The 12,303-nt window shown below is 38.4% G+C and overlaps 1 pseudogene; it reads left to right on the top strand.

Annotated features, from left to right (window-relative positions):
* Positions 1–10,381: 10,381 nt before the first annotated feature.
* On the top strand, positions 10,382–12,076 carry LOC142242556 (uncharacterized; annotated as a pseudogene).
* The last annotated feature ends 227 nt before the right edge of the window (positions 12,077–12,303 follow it).

The following is a 12,303-nucleotide window of genomic DNA, read 5'->3' as shown; positions in this document are numbered from 1 at the left end:
CGTGAAAACGGACCCTGCGAAGGATGAAGCAATAAAAAATTATCCCATACCAATAAATGCAGATGAAGTAAGAAGATTTGTAGCGTTTTGCAACTATTACCGCAGATTTATTCCACATTTTGCCGATATAGCTAGACCCCTCAATGCACTTCTGAAAAAGGATAATCAATTTTTGTGGAGCGAGAAATGTCAGAATGCATTTGATACACTGAAGCAAAGGCTTTTACAACCAGAAATTCTTAAATACCCGGATTTTACGAGACCATTTATTTTAACTACAGATGCATCCAACTATGCACTTGGCGCTGTTCTTTCCCAAGGGGAGATTGGTGCAGATTTACCAATATCATATAGGTTAAAGTGGCAGCCCGATTAAATTTCAGGCTCACTTAGACTATTCAGTCCATTGTCACAATATCATATGCAAGTGCTACACTGCAGAAACACGATTTGAACAAACCAATCATCGAAAAGGAATTGTTGGCCATTCATTGGGGAATAAATTTCTTTAGACCCTATTTATATGGCAGAAGGTTCTATGTGGTCACAGATCACAGGCCATTGGTATCCCTTTTTACGCACAGTAATCTATCGTCAAAAATGACACGGATAAGAATGGATTTGAGCGATTACGATTTTGAAATAATTTACAAGAAAGGAAAAATGAACACAAATGCTGATGCGTTATCTAGAATAGTATTAAAAATTGACGCACTAAAAGCTATGATTCCTGATAAGGCTGAGCATAAAAGAAAGATATTAGCTATCACAAGAAGCATGCAGAGGAGAACTGCACATGAGAAAAACACTGATATGAATACTGCAGCAAGTACCACGATATTAAAGCCTGATCAACTTTATATTTGGGAGTGTACTTCTGTAGCGGATATAAAAAACTTGATGAGACTTAAATTTGTACCTCTAGAGGAAAATGGAAAAACACGGATAGAAGTTGGAAAGTATGAAATTATAGTAAGATGCAGCGATAATCCATCTAGCATACGAGTGAGTTTGGAGAAGCTGACGTTATTGATGCGTGATCATAAGATACGCGAATTAGCTCTGAACAGAAATGATAATGAAACCATGGTCATGGATGAATTTAAAATAATATTTACGAAAATGCAGAAACATATGAAAACGGATTTGAAAATTTTAATATACGATGAACCAAAAATACATTGTAAAGATACACAGCTGAAACTAATAGATGAGTTTCATAACTCGACACATGGAGGACACTTAGGGGTCAGAAAAAAGAGACTAAAAATTAAACAAAGATATATATGAAAAAATATGTATAAGATGATAAAGAGCTGTCATAAATTGCCCGCAATGCAAAATGAATAAACAAACGAGACACACGAAAGAACAATTTACACAGACCAATACACCAACAACAAGTTTTGAAACTGTTTCCATTGATACAGTAGGACCGTTAAGGTTATCGAATCATTATCGGTATATTCTCACGATTCAATGTGATTTGACAAAATATATTGTAGCGATTCCAATGGAATCAAAGGAAGCGAAAATTGTAGCAAGAACGTTAGTCGAACACTTCATACTTATTTATGGGAATTTCAAAGTTTTGAAAGCTGATAAGGGCACTGAATTTACCAATCAATTAATGGCAGAGGTATGTAGTTTGTGAAACTTTAGGTTTGCATGAAACTTTAGGTTCGATAGAAAGAAATCATAGGGTAGTTAACGAATTCTTATTAAATTTCTCCAAAAATGATGAATGGGATACTTGGATTATCAAACAGCTGTTTAGTAATAAATAATATAACATATGTTTAGATGTAAGGATTGTTGTTTATTTTTAAGGATATGTTGGAAAAAAGAAAATAGAATTAGAAATGTCGTTATCTTAGTATAAAAGATCATCAAATTTCAAATAAAGCAACATTCAAGTTTCTAAGCCTAAAACAGGCACTTCAAAAAAAAATTTACTTAAATTGCTGTGGCACTCAATTGTGCCTGCAATAACAAAATTAACATTTTTGTCAAGTGGCGTTTTTGAGCGCCGGCACCTTATTAGGCAGGCTAAAACATAAACAACAACGTATAATATTCCACAACAACACTACATCAAACCAAACAAAAATTGATACCATTACAAGTGGAGGGAATCAAAAGTCGTTTTCATACCTAAAGCGGGAAAAGCCTCTCACCCGAATGCGAAGGATTTCCGACCAATCAGGTTATCATCGTTCCTACTTAAGACTCTGGAGAGGATGATAGATGTTTATCTTAGAACTAGCGTCGATTCAAGTTTGCTCTCGAAACGACAACATGGAATGTTGCTAAACAACCTTCTGGTTTCCCTAGAAAAAGAAAGGATACAAGTGGTGGCATACGCAGATGATGTGGCGCTAGCAGTTAGGGGAAAATTCCCATCAACAGTTAGAGATATTATACAGAGAGCCCTCCGGATGACAGAGAAATGGGCGAAAGATAATGGTCTTGGGGTAAATCCTGCAAAGACAGAACTAGTCATGTACTGCAAGGATCGCAAGGGGGTATTGAAATTCCCTTTAGTGAGTGTGCAAAATACCTTGGTGTTATTTTGGACAGGAAGCTGAACTTTAAGCTTAATATTGAAGAAAGGGCGAGGAAAGCAACGGTAGCTTTATACTCGTGCAAAAAGGCAATAAGGAAAAAGTGGGGACTAAAACCAAAAATTGTGCATTGGCTATACACGGCAGTGGTTAGACCTATAATGCTATATGGTGTTGTAGTCTGGTGGCCGGCCTTCGCCAGCCGCCAAGTTTAGACAAAGTTCAGCGTACGGCGTGCTTGTGTATCTCAGGTGCATTCAGCAAGACAGGAACAAATTCCCTTAATGTCATACTGCATCTATTGCCTTTAGACATTTTGGCCAAACAGTCAGCTGCAACAACGGCTGTGCGGTTGCGCGAGCTATCGCTGTGGTCGGAAAAAAGTTACGGTCACAGTTCGGTCCTCAAAATAATGCCAGATGTGCCTAACGTAGTGGATTACACTTTGGCGAGTCCACTTTTCGACAAAAAGTTTGAGACTCTAATTCCCAACAGTGAGGCGTGGTGTACACGGACCCCGGGGAATAAAAGATATATAGATTTCTACACTGATGGCTCCAAATTGGATGGACAAGTGAGTTTCGGAGTATATCCTAACGATCTGGAACTTCGAATAGGTAAAGATTACCTGATCACTGTAGTGTTTTTCAGTCTGAAATGTTAGCAATAAGAGAAGTGGTGAATTGGCTGAGAAGTAATGCTCCAAGCAATATTGGCATTATTATATACTCAGACAGTCAACCTGCAATAAAATCCTTGGACTCTGTGTTCCTCAACTCGAAAACGGCCATCGACTGCCGCAAATCTCTCAATGAGATGGCTGAGCAGTACAATATTCACCTAATATGGGTGCCTGGCCATAGAAACATACCGGGGAACTGCGAAGCAGATGAGCTAGCAAGGCTAGGAACTACCTTACATATTCCAGGGGAACTAGAATCTGTTGGTATGCCCCTGGCTAACTGCAAGCTCTTACTGCGTGAGAAGGCTGTCATGATGGCAAATGTTCGATGGGAGAATTGCAAGGGTTGTAACGACACCAAGCAAATATGGCCCCACTTAAACTTAAACCGCACACTAGATATGCTAGTGTTCTCGAGACGCCAGATATCACTCCTGATATCTGCTATAACGGGTCGCTGCCTGATAGGCGATTTTGCAAAAACTATTGGTGCGAAGTATAATGACTATTGTATGAGATGTCATGATGCGGAGGAAAAGGAATCAATAAAGAATAAAATATAATCAGATGCCTTTTCATCTGGAGTCAATATGTACAATATCCTCTTTTAAAAAAAATTAAAAAAACATTTAAGACAATATCTTCTTCAAAATATTGAAATGCTTCTAATGTAATTTAACAACTGGAAAGTAAATGAACTGTAATATCTGAAAAACTACAAATTGTATAATATATATTTATTGTTGTAACACTCATTGCCAACTCGCCCCTAGAATGTCTATAAGGCGCTGGGGCACTACGAAATTTGATATTATGTTCTGAAATAAACTTAAATAAATAATAATATTCTCCTGTAATAAAGACAAAAAAACACCTCTTGTGTGAGTGTCCTGCATTTTGTGTAAGGCGTAAGCAAATTTTAGGGGCATATAGCTTCAGATTACTGGCGGACCTGGAAAACGTTAACTTAAGCAGTCTGCTAATGTTTTTGGAAAAATCTGGTTGGTTCAACAGAAGAAAATAATCGAGAAGGTTCAGCGGTTAAAACTAGAAGTGCCCATATGTAATAGGTACTTTTAGGTACTGTGGTATCGCAATGGACTGAATAGTCTAAGTGAGCCTGAATCTTAATCGGGCTGCCACTTTAACCCTACCTAACTCCGTAGACCACCATGGTGATCGATTTTTCCCCCTTGGCTTCCCTCTAGGGCATGCAGCTTTCAGTGAGATGTTGAAGGCCTTAGTAATCCTCTCCACTGCGTGTTCGATATCTTGCACAGTGCTCATATTTGTCTCTGGTATTTCTGGTATCATCATATTGAACGATTCCCTGTACCTATTCCAATCAGCTTTCCTAACATTTGGTGGAAATATGGTCTTGGTGGTATAAACATCAAATTTGAAACTGATGTAGCGATGATCTGAGAAGCTGTGTTCATTTAAAACCTGCCACTCAGATATCATTTCATTCAGTTCTTGCGAGGCCAAGGTGACGTCCAAAACCTCTTGCCTGTTTTTAGTGACAAAGGTTGGGGCATCTCCCTTGTTGCAAACTACCAGATTAGTACGCAAAATAAACTCTATTAGCGACTCTCGCCTTGCATTAGTATCACTACTTCCCCATATACTATGATGCGCATTTGCATCGCATCCCATAATGAGTTTTGTTTTTGTTTTCAATGACTCCTCAACTAATGTGTTAACGGCGCATGGTGGCATCTCCCTATCATGTCCCATGTGAGACCGAAGATACCCAATATTTGCATTTGGCTGTTTCTAAACTGGCAACGACAGTGTCAGTATTGCTCATTGAAGGAAGCAGAAACAAGTTGAGCTCGTTTTTAACAATTATACAGGCTCGATTTACATCATTACCAGTATACTGCAATAGTTTGAACCCCGGAGTACTTAATTCACATATTTTGTTTCTATAAGCATATTGTTCTTGAATAAGAACTATATCTATGTCCCCTTTCATCAGGAGAACTTTTAAGGCAGCATGCAGCCTTACAATGGTGAAGATTTATTTGGAGGATCCGTAGGACCATCGAGATTTTCAACAACCGTCACATTAGCCGTTTCAATCGAGTCATCAAGAATGTCCTCTTCAGAGATCTCTGGGACTCTCGCAATAACCATAGGTTCAACTTTGGTGAGTTTTGAGGCAGTAGAAACCTCCTCTCGCATACGGTGTCTATCCATGTCTGCATCTTTGGTATCTCCCTCGACTTCGCAAGAGGATACGCTTATTTCTGATTCAGACAGAGGCTTGTCCATTCCTTTAGCTGATCGTTTTTATTTATTTATTTTATTTATTTCTTTATTGTAATATAAAGCCTTCAAGGCCAATAAACATTATTACAAATAGTATACAAGTAGTTTATAATCCAATTATTTTCTTCAGCAATGTACAAATAACGTGGCTCCCCAGCCATATATTTAAAACACAAAAAATGTAAATGTTTACAAATATCCATAGCCCTAGCGGCACGGATTTTAAAATGTTAGATCATCATAAAACGAATTGTTATCAGAGAGTTAAAAAATATGAAGTGAGCTTGTGTCTAAACATAGGAACAGAATATGAGAAGTTTCTTAATTCGAGGGAAAGACGATTCCAAGCACGAATCATCCTCACCAGAAAAGAACGTTCGTAAAATTGGGTTACCATATGGGGATTCCTAGCAGTCCTGGAAAAAAATAAACTTGTCTCTCAATCACAATTCGATAGAATAACACCAACACTCGTACGTCATATATAAATCTAAATGGAAATCCCAAAAACCGAATCGCATAACCTGAGATACTTTCGCGCCGCCTTATACCGAAGACATATCGAACGATCATATTAAACGTACGCTCAATCCTGACTAAATTGGTATTGTACGTTCCGGAGACTACCTCTAGACAGTAATAAATATGTGACATCAACGCTCCCGCACGTGGCGCGGCAAAAAGGTGTTTAAGGAATACAATCTACGAAGCATGAAAATAATCCTGGACCTAATACAGTTGATGTGAGCACCGAAATCAAGACGACCATCAAGAACTACTCCCAAACACTTCATCTCATCAACAATACCAATTCTTACACCACCAAAAACTATCTCTGGCTCGCGTTGAACACCCCGACCAGTAAAAAAAACACATAGCTTTGCTCTTAGATGAATTAACAACAAGTCCATTCAAAGTCACCCAATTCTCAACATCGACCAACACTCTATTCGCCAGCGCAGATACAGAAACACTGCATGCCGTCTTGGTCCATCCACTTCATCCAAACGGCCAACCTTCCAATCAGCTATTGGAAGATCTGGATTGCATTGTTTCAGTCTATTTAAAATAGATTCAGGGTCAGGAGGGTTTGCAAGTATCCACGCATGTGCTCTTGGTCTAGCCGGTATGTCTTTCTTCTCGACTAGCTCCTTCCCAAACTTCGCCTATTAGTATCACAGCAGCTTTAAAACATTCTATAGACCTCTGGTCCTCAAATGCGACTAGCTTGATACCAACCAGCCCTTGGTGTCGAGGATCTGGCCCGGGAAACGTTTCCAGCACCTGTGAGTAGACGCCAGACAGAGCATTCTCAATTCCCCCTTTTTTTGCTTTGGAAACATACCGTCCAATGCTCCATCACAAGGCTGTCTTTAGCAACTGAGGCAAACGATCTTTGAACCCTTTTGGAGGATGGCAGCGCATCCGGTGATCGTTCCCTTTTTCCAGCTTCAAGAATTCCTTGAGCCCATTTTAAGGAATCGTTTTGTTTATTTATTTTTTTATTTATTTATTTACACGGCTAGTAGCAGCCGGGACATTACAAAATATAACATTTCAATTCAATTAAATACACTTCTATATTCCAAGTGGGCCAGAAGGGACCCTATAGGTCAGTAAGGACAACAGCGAGTCAGAAGGGACTCCTAAGTTAGTTATTCGAGATGGGTCAGTAGGGACCCCGTTGAGCCAGTAGGGGCTCCGCGGAACTCCATAAAGGTTCAACATATATCAACAGATTGGTCAGAAGTTACCCCAATACCCCGCTGAGCCAAACAAGGCTAAAAATTCCAGATGTCAGAGTATGAGCGCATCGTGTGTTTGAAAATTGGCCAGAAAGGACCCCCTGAGCCTTTAGGTCAGTAGGGGCCACCGCAAGACAATAGGGACTCCCGCAGTCAGACTCAAATGTATAGCAATCTACCTGAAAAATTAGAAGGCAACAACCCTTGGTTCAGCAACCTTATTGTCCAACTTAAGTATAGTTTCCTTTATGGCAGACATCGATTCAGATAACGAGAGCAATGTATACACCGAGTTATAGTTTCTACACAAAACGTTAAGCGGATTAAATAATTCATAGTTATGTCTACAAAAGTCGGTATTTAAGAGTACAAAGTTCCTTGTTAAACGATTAGGAACATTATAGCAAATTTTCGAGGTTAGGTAGTGCGAATCAATATCTCCATTAATAAGATTAGTGAGAAATACAATACCATGCATGAACCTTCTACGCTCAGGAGAAGGAAGATCAATTAATAAAAGACGGCTAGAATAAGGAGGCAAGTCGTATAAATTATTCCAGCCAAAGCAAAAATAAGAAAATGCTTCTGGACAGATTCAACACGATCAATAGAATAGCGATAACTTGGTGACCAGACAACACACGCATACTCCAATATCGGCCTAACCAGAGTCGTAAAGAGCCTTTTCGTCAAATAAGGGTCAACAAATTCCTTGGACCATCTCTTAATGAAACCCAAAACACCCTTAGCCTTATTCACACATTACTCAATATGACGACCGAATTCAAGCCTGGAATCAAACAAAATGCCTAAATCATTAAATCTCAACACATTTTCCAGCTTATAGTTCCCAATATAGTACTCAGTCTGTTCACAAACTCTACGGGAAAAAGTAATTTTCTTAATGAATTCCTTTACCAAAACACCTGAGGGCCAAAACTCACCAGCAAGAATAGTATCAAACAATAATTGTGGAACGGTAATTTTAAACGATGCGATATCCCTGGGAGAATTAAAATTAAATTTAAACACATTACAATCCTTTTCATTAAATATAACACCTTTAGAACGAATGTAGGAAATAATATCAGACTCAGATGTAACAGACGAAAGTCTAGAAATAAAGACTGATCTACGCGGGGGAGCAACAACTAACTTGTGTAGTTGATTGCTGGGGCCACTCACATTCAAATCAGCTAAAGGAGTACAATGGCTACCCGGAGAGGGTATATTAACCGGGCGAGTTACAAATGCTGAAGAGTGAGAATTGGTAGGAATTAAGGAAGTCCGTGTGTGGGAATCAAGATCCCGACCAGATACACATTCGTTAATAGAAGGAGTCTTCGGCGAGGGCACAACAGTGGTGTCGCGAGCGCTAGGCAATGAAAGTGTAACCTGTACAAGGGATGTAGGAGAAAGGAAAGACCCGAGCAAGTCACGCGACTCGAGCGAGTGAATATTCTCGTCAGATGGGGCAGAAAAAGATGAGGGCTTCTTCCTCTTACTTTGGGGAGACGCCAAGAGATGGTCAGGCCATTTCAAATCAGAAAATGTCTTCTCAAAATTCCTAAATCTCGTAAGAATAGATGATAAATCAAGAGAAATCTGCGAGAACCCTTTCTTCGATTCCCTATACAATCTATAAAAATCAACATCAATTTTTCTACAATTAATGCATGACCAACGTAATCCACTTGAGACATCAGTAATCTTATCGTAATCCTTTCCATTAAATCCAGCACACTTAAAATGAGATGTACCTTCACATAACCAGCAAGGTATAAAACGTTCATTTACATTTGATACCTTGCAATTAGCAAAGCTACACTCCATTTGAAACAAGCGCCTCACAGTAAACTTCGAAAATTGAGGAAAATAGAGAATTTCAACCAATATTAATTTAGATCCTAAAAATATGCCTTATATGTCGTGTATAATACGCGTAAAATATCCGTACTAATATTACGTCAGATCCTAAAAATATGCTTCAGATTCTGTATATATCACGGGGAATAAAGCAAAACCAAAATGAAGAAAACAAAGCAAAAACAATACAACGTAAATAAAGTATAACTCACTGGGAGACTAAAGTTAGAATCACCAAAAAACAACGAAAATCGCACACAAGCGCAAATAACTCGACTTATCTCGAATAGACACTGATTCACACTATATAAATGCACTAATATAAATGCGTAACACTCAATTATTCACTAGATATATGAATAATTTTAAAATATATACGATATATATGAGGGATTACCTCCTTTTGATGTCGTTACCTTAGAATAGGTTCGACTTGTCAAAGTGTCGCCACCTGTCGACCCGTCTACAGGTCTAATTGGGACTAACTCTTGGTCATTCCCCAAATTTATAAATCCAGTCGATACCCTCCATTGGGCCCTGAAGTTAGCAACCCAGTGGATGACTTTGAATTTCAGTGCATGGTCGCTTAATATCCCACCACACTTGAAATTCGTAGTAGATACTTAATACGATGAGTTAATCCGCTAATCCGTCCGTTCCGTTCGATGGTTGAATGACGAATCTCTGATCTTGAAATATTAGTTTATTATCCCACTATTTCCAATTTCCATGTAATGTTACCAGCTGCAAAACGTAATGGTTTTTTTCTTCTTGTTCCTTTCACTTTTAATAAGATGCTGCGTAACGATTTTGTCCTCCTTTTACAATTTCATATATAAAAAATCATAAACCAATTTTTTCACCAAAGGTTAGCGTCACTGTATGAATGTGTAGCAGTATGTATGTTAGGCTCTCTAAATGTGTGTATATATTTTCATATTATTTCTTTATATTTCTATTTTCGTATTTCTCTCTAATTATAATTCTATTTTTCAATGTTATTTATATTTCATTTTGTCTTTTACCCGTGTAATTATATATAAGGAGTAGTCAGTTTCATTATGTATGTATATAGTCCTAAGCTTCAATGTTATGTATTTTTTATTTTTTCTGTACACTTATGTAAATACACTAGTGTTACTCTCATACCTTTTTCTAAAAGTCAGTAATAAATGGAACGTTGAGCTGAACGGTCGTGCGTTTTATTATACTACAAACTTCAGAAGTAGGATAGAGCTCATATTCCTGACTATAATTTGAAAAAAAGACCGATTTTTTTTTCTCTCTTTTGTGTGTTTGCCAAAAATGGAGGACTCAAATTTAAATGATAAGTCATACACGGCAGAGCAGTTGCGCGAATGGTGCCGTACTCTGGGCATAGCAACGTCGGGCACAAAAAGTCAGTTGATTTTGCGATTGTCAAGAATACCTGCTGAGGGCAGAGGCGCTTGCCCAACGGAGGACAGCGACAGCACAAAAACAACAACTCAAAAAGGCAACGAATTACAAATAGAAACCAACAACATGATACAAATGATCGATGCGGACGAAAATTCTAAAATGAGTGCCGAGGTTGACAACACAAATGAAACACAAACGATGTTGGCGGTGGTTGAAATGAAACAGATGAAGTCTGATGAGAGTAAACAAATGAGTGCTTGTGAACCGACAAATGAGAGTATACAAATGAGAGTTGATGGTAGCAATTCATCAAGAGAAGATGAGGCGACAAATGAGGATAGGCAAATGAGAGATGGTCGAAGAACTGCACGTGTGCAAGAGGCTGACGATGGTGGTACAAATGAAAGTAGACAAATGAACGATGAGGGCATACGAATGGCCGTTGGTGGTGTATATGAAGTAAACCTAATGAGAAGAGAACTAGACCTATTAAAAAGAGAAAAGGAGTTGCTGCAAAAAGAAAATGAATTTTTAAAGAGACAACAAGAGTATACCAGAAGTATTAATGTAGACTTCATGACGGGTGGTGCGATGAAGAAAAACAACAACAATGCGAAGTCTGTTGCTATTTTGAAAGAGCTGTAACCAGACTACGATGGAACGATTGATGCTGGGATTTGGATATCGCAATTCAAAACCATTGCTGCTGTTTACGATGTCGATGAAATCTCCCTAAAAGCATTACTGATGTGTAAAGTGAAGGGGAAAGTACAAATGTGGCTACACTCCAAAGCAGATTACGTCACAGCAAATATTGACTCCGTTTTAAGAGAAATGGGTGATCTCTTTGGAACAAAGGAAAATAAGTTGGTAGCTCGTCGTAAATTTGAAGAGCGAAAGTGGCAGATAGGCGAAAGCTTCTTCGACTATTATAATGAAAAAATAGTTATGGCTAGTGTATTGGCAATGGAAGAGAGCGAATTGATAGACTACCTCATTGATGGTATACCAGACAAAAATTTACGAATGCAAGCAAATGTACAATGCTATACAGACAAGGCAAATTTACTTCAGGCTTTCTCAAAAATTGCGTTGAATAATGGAGAAACTACTGTGGATACAACAAAGCGATATAACGAGAAAAGAGTAAGATGCTATAATTGTAATTGTATGGGTCACTATTCAGCCGAATGCAGAAAACCTAAAAGAGAGCCAGGAACGTGCTATGGATGTGGCAGCAAAGACCATTTTGTAGCAATTTGTCCTGAGAGAAAAATGGCAGCGGCTAACAACATTAATGAATATGTAAGTTATATTAAGTTATGTAGCGATAAGAATTTAAAAAATTTTTTTTATTTGGAATGCTTAATGGATACAGGGAGCCCAGTGAGTTTGATCAGGAAGTCATATATAGACGGACGGTTTGACTTAGGAGAGTTGACGGATGTCGACACACCACTTTTTGGGATGAATGGCTCTATAATTGAAACTTATGGAAAGTGTATTTTTTATGTTGATTTTCGAAATAAAATTATTGAACTTGAGATGATTGTTGTCAATGATGAGGCGATGTTATATGGTGGACTATTGGGTCGAGATTTTCTTAGAAAGGCCGGCCTGGGGCTGGAGATGGGGGTTCATGTGACTGAGGGCGATGAGAGGAATTTTGAGGATATGATAATGGCGATAGATTGCGGTTTGGATGATGAAATTGTATTGAACGTCAATGAGGATGTTGGTTGTAGTTGTGTGAGAAGACTGAACGATATGT

The sequence above is a fragment of the Haematobia irritans genome, unplaced genomic scaffold, assembly GCF_050003625.1.
Source record: "Haematobia irritans isolate KBUSLIRL unplaced genomic scaffold, ASM5000362v1 scaffold_42, whole genome shotgun sequence".
Lineage (NCBI taxonomy): Eukaryota > Metazoa > Arthropoda > Insecta > Diptera > Muscidae > Haematobia > Haematobia irritans.
Note: the sequence above shows the minus strand (reverse complement) of the source record. Positions and strands in the feature narration are given on the sequence as shown.